The following is a 9,423-nucleotide window of genomic DNA, read 5'->3' on the forward strand; positions in this document are numbered from 1 at the left end:
AGCAGGAATCCAAAGCACTGAGCTTCAATGGGAACGTGACACATGGGCAGTGTGACCCTGAGATCAAGGAGCAAAATGAGGACATGCAGGGACAGCCAGGAAGCCCTGTGGGGGATGCTGTGCACATGGGCGTCAGCCCAGCTGGCATGGAGTCACATCTTTCTAACAGCAAAACCTTCACCACATCACATTCTGAACTCACAAGTTGCTGTGAGGGGGAGAGCAGGGGTTTGCACCGCTGGGCATCACCACGGTGCTGTGGGTACTGCCTGGATGCAGGCTTCTGCTGGCTGCCATCCCCTGAGAGCAGGGAGATCTCGTTCTCAGAAGGGGACTAAAAGTGGTCACAGGAGTGAGGGGAAGCACAACTGCTCATTCAGTGGCTGCCACTCTCAGGTACAGATTAGCAATGCTGAAAATCAGCATCGCTGACTATTAATGCAGAACTAATGCCACCCCATCCATAGGGCACCCATGGGGACCTGGGGTTCCCATGCCCTCACAGTCAACCTGCATCACTGATCACTCCCAGTAACTGCTTAGAAAACCTGGGCTCATTTCTTTGGAGCTTCTGAAACTTTTCTGATGTTTTTCAGATTCTCACTTGCTCTGTGGCAGTTTTCTTTAGCAGATCTAGAGGCTCTTTTTTTAAGATTATTTTTTCATAGAGTTCAGTGTGCCTGGAAACCGCAAGATAACCACAGCACAGACAGAAGTTTAAACAGAGAGTTCTTGTGCACTATCGCCTGATACTTAAAAGCTTTTCTCTTAACTGTTACCACCTGTAATTATCTAAGAGCACACACAAGTATTACAGGATGTTCTTGATAAGATCAGGGTTTGAGAATCTGCAGTGTATTTTTTCCCTGCTTGGTAACTGTCAGATTTGTTTTGCATTGGGTACAGCTTTGTGGTCTGTTGGTAGTGTGGATCAGTCCAGCAGAGTGTGTGGCTGTGTGTGAGCCAACACAGAGTACATCTGCTCCGGGACCAGCCTGGAAAGGAGTCTCTGCAGAGGTCTACGCACCCAGCTGGATCTACCCTGCCCAAACTTATTGAAGCAGATGGTCTCTTCTGCTGGGTAAGGCCCTTGACAGCTGTATTTCTATCTGCTACTCCCCTTGTGCCTGTGGAGTTAAAGAAAACAAGAAGTGAAGTCACACATATCCCAACCACCTGATGTGCCTTATGCATAGGAGCATCCATGCACTAACAGGAGCAATGGCAGGCACAGAGAGGCTCCAGTCAGTGTGGCTGTAAGACTCCTAGTGCTGACTAAAAGTGATGCAAAACACTGAGCTGACATAAATGTGCTAAGCTGATTATGGTTTGTCCAGAAAGTATTGAAGCCACCTGTGCTGGCTGAGTTCCCTCATTGCCTCTGGCCTGGGTATCACCTGTCATCCTGGGGCTGGCCTTGAAATCAATGTAAAAGCATAAAGTTGGCATAGACCCTATGTCATGTGCACTAATTCAATAGAAACACGTGTTTGCCTCCAGGTGATTCAGGTCAGCTTTGTGTGCTGTGTGGCCTGGGACCAGCACTGGTGTTACTGCTGTGGGACAATTCTGCTGCAGGTCACAGCGGAGACATAACCTGAAATCAGGTGGAAAAGCTGAGATGACTGCATCTTCTGCTGTAACTGAGAGGCAGATTAGTTACATATTAATGTTGCTGTGATGTAGCTATGGCCTGACCCAGAAATGCATGTAATAGCACATACTTCATCATACGTATGACTAAGAATAGTCACTTACCTGGATGATCTCCACAGATATGACTAATCACCCTGCCCACCCACTTCCATTCATGGAAGCCCATAGATATATTTAAAATTGATTTAGGTTCACAATTTCCTGGTACACATAGTCCACTTACTCATGTATTTATGGGAGGAATCCAATAATTCAGAAGCTACTGAGAACCTTTTGTACTGAATGGACAGTTTGACCATAGGAAAGTCAGGACACACATTTTTACAAGGTCACTCAGTCCAAAATACCTACCTGAAGAACATCCTATGCACCTATGCTGGGTCTGCTGCCTCACTCTTAGGAAACTGGAGTAGGACTAGCATTGTTTGCACGGCTGGCTACGTAGGTTGTAGGAGGCTGTTTGTCCATCGTCTGCTGAGTAACACAAGACCCTCCCTGTGCATACACCACCCCCACGCACACGTACACAGGGACACACTGCTCCTCCGATACTTGATCTTCCGATACTTGAATTCATGGCTCCTTCTGTGAATGCTTCCTGCACTTTGTCCTTGCTTTTATCTTTATTTGACTTAGAGGCTGAGCTTCCGCAGTCACTTAATTAATGTGCATGATTCAGTGCCTTAGTCTCAGCCCACGGAGAAGGGCTTTTCCCCTGCCTTCACTTAGCAATCCTCCCAACTTGAACAGATCCGCTCCAGCCTGACAATGCCCCAGCACTGGATTTATGATTCATCCATACAAAGGGCCAAGTCCAACAATTTCATTACACCCAGTTCCTTAGCTGTAAAGTGGCTAGGCTTTCCCATGGCTATTTACTTCAAAAGTTGCTTGTTCACATGACCAACCCTACGGATGCTCAAGGGCAACAGCACGATCTCACTGAAGTATTTGAGCAGCTTCTTGTCACATACCACTACCCCAAACAGGTATCTAATGGTGGCCATCACTTTCTTGTTGCTTCTTCCATCACACACTGCCTCATTTCTTACACTGGAAGCAGTTATCAAGGCACTTACTGTAGTGGGGAGGGAAGCACTGAACCTTGCTGGGCAGCACAGCAGGACAATTAGCCACTGTGGGGGAAGACTTAACCAGAAAACAACAATCTCTATTAACTAAATCCTGTTCCGCATGGTATATGTTTGGCTTCAACCTTGTCCTTTCCCTTGAATCTGACTCCCCCTGCTACTCTGACCAGCCTCCTTTAGACTAATTAGTCTCAGTGGAATTTCAGCAGTCCTGGGGATGAAGTGAGGCAGGGCTGTCTGCATTCATGATAGGTCTGTAATGTTCAGCCCCAGTTCTCTACCAAAGGCCATCAGCTTGCCCATGAATGCTGGGTCTGTATGTTCCCTTTGGACTTAAACTACTGATCTCTTCATGGCATTCATTTCTCCTTAGCAGCTTTCTTTATCCTCACAGACCCCAACAAATTGTGTTTGCATTAGTTCATTTGTAGCTACAACTGGATTTGTGCCATCGGTATGTTTCATTATCTCCCCGAAGTATAGACAGATGCATAAATGTTCATAAAACCAAATTACAAGTTACCAAAACCCCAAAATTTACAATACAAGCTAAAATACGGAAACAAAACTCAAAAGCAGGAGCTCTCAGCTTCCCCAGAACAGAAAACTTGAGAACACCTACCATGACAAGTAGCGTTGGATACCCCCTCCTTTACTGAGGCAGCAACTTGCTTGCACCTGTACAGTGTCAGAGACAGCAGACATGAACACAGCAGCTCACAGACAAATGTGTCGTTTCTCAGCTACAAAAGGAATGGTTTTACAAGCAATCTGAACAGAAGCAATAGGTTCATCCCCTGCGAGCAGAATGCCCTTTTAGAAGCATAAATATCAGGGCTAATAACAATTCTGTAGACAAACACTGTCAAAATGCATTACAGCTGTTTGCATATCATATTAAACTTCCCAAAGATTCAAGCTTGCAGAATATATTTGAAATCCTATTGCATCCAGAAAATACATACTCAAACTCAGAGGCAAAAGGTCTTTCGCTAAATCTGTTGCTCTGATTGATTCCCAGTTAACACTTTTCTACATCAGTTTTAACTGCTTCACTGGTCTTTTTAATAAGTGCTGTGTGTCCAATTCCACGGCTTCTGTCATGTGAAAAGCAATTTACAACCACACTGAAAGGAATGGATGTCTTTACTCAATTCATGGAAGTGCTAAAATGGTGCTTTAACTGAGGACCATACAGAAAGTCCAGGAATAATCTGCATAATGATTCTGAAGCTGAAGTCTTCTGGCATGATGTAGGTTGAGGATTCTGCAATTGGCTGTCTCTTGTTAGAGTGCGTTCACACCAGTGATCCTAACAGCTGCATGGTGATATACAAGGAGCAGGGTTGTCAGAAATTCAGAAAATCAGGTCTTCTAGTGTTATACCACTTTTTATTCCATTAGGGCTGGCTTGAGACAATCCAGCACTCCAGATAACGGTATTTTGCTGTCTCAAGGATCGAAAGGGCTCTCAGCAGGGGTCAGACCAAGGACAGGGGCTGCAGGAGGAGTAAAAAGGGTCTGATACAGGTTGAGGCAGGGTAGAGAGGTGTGTTCCAGGTCTCTGAGGAGGACTAATTGGTTTTGAAGGATAACAACAGTCTCTTCCCATGTCCTCCTGTTCCATTCCATCTTCCCAGGGTCAAAACACTTTGCTCCAGTGCAGTCTTGCCTGATGAGGCATAGGGTCACCCTCTCTCCTCTGTGCAGCCACCCATCTCTCAGAGAAGCATTCCCTTCATCCCTTCTCAGTGGGACCCCCACCATGTAGAGGTGGAGAAAGGCACGGGCCAGGGCAGAGAGCCAGAAAGCAGGGATCTGGGGTCCCCTGACACAGGAAGTAGTGGTGGGATGTGCTTCCCCCTTGTCACCTTTGCTCTCCTTCCAGGCTGTCCAAGGCTGCAGCACTGAGAGCAGAGCCCAGCAGAGGTGAGAAGGGGGAATCTTTTGCTCTGATCCATTCAGGCAGGGCAGCCTCACACGCTGCCACCACTTTTGCCCCTGCTCTGAGCTGAGGTGAGGTGAGTTGCTGGGGTTGGCTCCATGCCTCACATCATGCTGTGGAGCTGTGATACCCTATCTCAGCACAGCAGTAGGTATGTGATTAATATGTGCAATCTAGGAATTAATTAACCAATCACACCCCCAAGACCTTACTGCAAAATTAAATGCTTGCAATTAACTACTTGTTGAAGACTTGCTGAACACAGCTTTTGGCTGTCCCGATAGCAAACCTGCTTTCTACTTGTTAGTTTGCTTTTTTCTGGTTTTGTTTCTTCCTTCTCAAAGTCATAGGCTTCTTTTAAGCTGTGCTTCACCTGAAGCCTACTTAACTTGCCTCTTCCCTCTTACTCAAGGCATAGAGCAGCTCCCGCTCCTGCAGGGCTGTCAGTTCAAAAGGAGCATCTATACGTGGCAGAGAAGGAGTCAATGCATTTAAACCACTTCAGAAGTGGCATGCCCAAGCTAAGAACAGTGAAATAGATACCTTATCAGCCCTGGCCAGGTAACTATGGGTGCAGTTACCCACTACATTGTCTCTGACAGTGAAACCTCCCTTCGCCACCAGCAGAAACGTGTTATGCTGCAGCCTCCATCACCAGGTTCACTCCAACCTCACTTGTTTATCAAGTCCCTCATATAGGATCTAGCCTTGCCATACCTGTTGTGTTTGCAGTGCTCATCTCATATTGAGTGCTGCTACCCTTAGAGCAGGTATCAGCAGTTCGCCTATGCAAAACAAATAACAACCCTAGGATCTGACTACAAGACTTGGAGATGTGGATTGTTCTTTCCAGCTGTACATGGCCACTCAACAGGAAGCTGAAGTCCTGGGACCTGAGTGCTTCCCAGTCACGCCAGTGGCAGTGACGGCAGGCTGAGTCGAGGATAACTGTGGACAGACTGTGCTGTACTACCCCAGGGCTGGGAAGACTGCTCTGGCCAGGTCCAGCCTCAGCTGTACTGCTGGATGTACTCACCAGCTCTGGGCAGCTCTAGGAGGAGTTTTGTGAACTGGATGGGTGGGTGGGCTCAGGAAAAAGCTCTGATCAGCATTTAACAAAACCTGTGTGTTTTTCCTGAAATGCCTGGGACAGCCTCCAGGCTCTGTGCTGGTAGTTACAGGGCTGCCTGGGTTCCTTTGCTCCTTCTGGTTAACCTGTTATCACTGCCCTCTTTGATAAGAGTGGCTGTGCAAACCCCAGGCACATTGTGGGGTGACCTTGCTGCCTCCTTGGGAAGTCAGAGCAAAGCAGCAGGACCCTGGGGACCATGGCACAGGTTCACAAGCCAAGCTGCCCTAGGGACAATTTCTTTCCCCCCAGGCAGCTCGAGTATCCCTTGCCCTAGCCTAAGCAGCTCCTCACACAGGGACCCAAATCCCAGTGGCACAGCAGTTCAGAGAACAAACTCCAGCAACATGTGGAGTTATGCCACGGCAAAAGCTGAGGCGTGAGGACTATGCACCAAGTGGTCTTTGTCATCCAGGGAGAGATTCCTAGGTTGCACAATACTAGGTAGTAATTAGTGGTCAATGAGGAAACGAGCTCAAGCTGTGACTTTTGGATTTAGGCTCCAATAGTCAAAGACCAGAGGGTTTTTGCCAAATACAGTGTGATTATCATCTAAGAAAAATGTGTTAGTAGAATGTGAGCCAACCATAAAGTACACTTTGTTTCTCTCAGTTATAAAATATGTTATCATGGTGCAAATAAATATGAAGTGCAAACACATGTTGTCTGAAATAACTTGAGCAGCCTGAAAACAAGGTGTGTAGGCTCCCTCTATAGTCAGCTCTTAGATATCTAGCTCTCTCTAGCACTGGTATATCATAGACTCTCTGGCAATGCTAATTTGCTTAAACATTTTTTGATGGGCACCTTTCTCCCAGTGGGATTCACATGAGATCAGGGGTTTACTGGCCACTCGCAATCAACCGCATCACATATTTAGCACTTTATGCCCTGGCTAAGTTGTCAGAAATGTCCCCGTGTGTCAACACCTTGTCCAGATTAGCTGTGTACTGTGTGGTGCTCCAGCTGCTATTAACAGCTCTGAGTGCATGTAACTGCTATTAGCCACCTCTGTAGACTCCAGCTATACATCTAGATATGTATCTGGAGATACCTGTTCTCGATTGACTGGACAGGCCTGGACAACAGGCATGGACAACTAGCTTAGTCTGGATGCTCAGCTTTTACATGGCTGATGCTAGCTCAGGTGAAGCCCTATCAAAGCCACAAGACAGTTGGTCTCCCTGTTATTACAAGGAGGGCATCCTGCTTTTTCCCTTTCCTTTTCAGCTTTCCTCTCCCACCTATGTGGTCCTGTCCCTTCTCTTGTGCTGGTTCTTCCTTATCCCTTCACTGAGCCCCAAAGAGTGACTACTGCAGGATAAATCTACTTGGATATTTGCTTGGATTAGCCTTTGCCTACTCAGTGAGTTGATTTAATTCATGCAGTATAGGACCAACAAGTGCCAAAATGGTCTGTAGGAAAGGGGATGGGGAGTGGGACCTTCACTCCAAGAAACCAAATTGGCTCACCTTGTCTCAGCTACCTGTTAAACACCTATGCTCTTGTTATACTCACAGGAAACAGAGCTGTGATAAGGTCCATATATAGGTATGCACCTAACCAAAATCATTAGTAAACATTACAGGTGAAAGAATGACTCACTAGAATTCAAAGGAATTCAATGCAGAAATGTCTACTCGTGCAGGAAGGCTTGTAGGAGAACATCTCAGGAGGTGCCTAAATGGAAATGTCTGAGGCACCTCTAGTAAATCATTTTAGCTTAAACTCTCAAAGATCTGGAAACCAGTGTCTCTGAAGAGCTAGCCTGTTAGATCTCTCTGCCTCACTTTCTTGGTATTCAGGGGTGATTTCATTACAATAGGTCTATTTTTTGACAGCAAAGAGTTATAAATACTATCACTATATCAACTATCATTGTTTTTATGGATGGATTAGAGCTGTGTTGTGTCTGTAATTTTTTTTCAACAGTGTTTTAGGCTTCACTTTTTTCACATTTCACCCAACCCTGTGAGCACATATCTAAAACTCAGGAAGGTCAGAGTATGGGAAAGCTTACCCCAGCTTTTTATTTTTTTTACAGCAGGCATGGTAATGCTTCACTACTGTAAACACAAGACATTACTGATTGTCTGCAGTAAACCTGTCACAGCTAGCACTGTTTTACGAACTTGCCACTGTAGGGCAATATGGGTCTTCTGTCAGAGGCACAGAAGCCCTCTGCTAACAGAGGAGCTCCAGCTTCGTTGACTTTGCTCCTCTGGCTGCCTTACACATTACGCACTGATTGATGTCGTGCTGCATCTGTGCTAATAAATAAAACAGGCAGGCCCATTTTTTATTGCTGGAGGCAGGGCACATGGCATGGCTTACACGTATATACACCATCCCCACTCAGAGTGTTTTCCCTTCTGCCTAGTAGGAACAGCCTGTTCGAAATCACCATCCCAAATCTGCCTGGGCTTTGTGAGGGTTGTGCTAACAGGAATTGGGCAAAACAGGACTAGGGATGGCAGTAAAGATTAAGTAGGGTGGATATGGGGGAGTGCTTGAGCCCATACACAGTTCCATTCTGTTTCTCAGTTTGGATGTCACCCTGGCAAGCTGTCATGCTGCCTCCTTCCACATGCGTTCAGATCCACCAGCAGAAATCCATACATGCATAGTCCTTGCTCTGTCCTCGGTGAAATGGGAAAAAAACATGCTGCAAAACACCTTAAAGAGATCACATGAACACACTCAGATGCATCCCACCACAAGCTTGGCGGGACTTCACATGCCCTTATGTTGGTGAGATGAACTGCTCAGTTCCCCTAAGACTGGTGGCACCATACGCAGGAGGAAGTCTTGTCAGGATACTGAAGGGCAGCTCAGATGTCAATTAAAAAAACCTCTGGACACCATGCAATATCTGAAGCTACTCACCCACTGTAGGACACTACTTTGCTTACTGGCAATACAGGAGAATACTCAAATGACATTAGAGGTTTCCCAAGAGAAACACCATCAATCTGCCTGAAAAGCAGAGATACAACCTTCTGCCAGCATATCTGGCATATGAGCAAAATATTTACATCAGTCTTCCTTCTTGCTCTCTCCAGCATGAAACTACATTAGGCAGAATTGGGAAGGGGTGTAGAGCAGATTTCCAGGATGCTTTATGCACTTCTTGTCACATATAATTCAGTTTTTAATTCAGCTAAACCCAGGTTAAGAAATGTATCAAATATGGGCACTGCTGAGTAGTCTGTGTGCAGGTGGGTGTGAGGTTTAGAAGCTGCTAGTGCAATGAGCTCCTATGGCATTAACGTGGGGAATAGCCCATTCCCTTCTTCTGATGTAAACCAGACCTGAACAGAGGTAAGTAAGCAGTTTAGCTGTAAATGGTCAAAGGTCTGGTCTTTTCAAAGCTGTGAAAAAGGTTTATTGCAAAGTAGCAGTCCTGTGTGTGATTCATGACAGTTCCTGGGTATGCCAGTTGTTGTAACTCAACAGGGCTTGTTATTAATAACCCTTTGAAATATCACGTTACTCATCACCTCTGTTTCCTTCCAAGGTTCATTGTCTAGTTTTGTGCTTCATAAAACTTGGAGAGGTCACAGAGTGCTCTTTGGGGGGAAATTAATTCAGTGAGAGCAGC

Source organism: Mesitornis unicolor, unplaced genomic scaffold, assembly GCF_000695765.1.
Source record: "Mesitornis unicolor isolate BGI_N332 unplaced genomic scaffold, ASM69576v1 scaffold22400, whole genome shotgun sequence".
Taxonomy (NCBI): Eukaryota; Metazoa; Chordata; class Aves; order Mesitornithiformes; family Mesitornithidae; genus Mesitornis; species Mesitornis unicolor.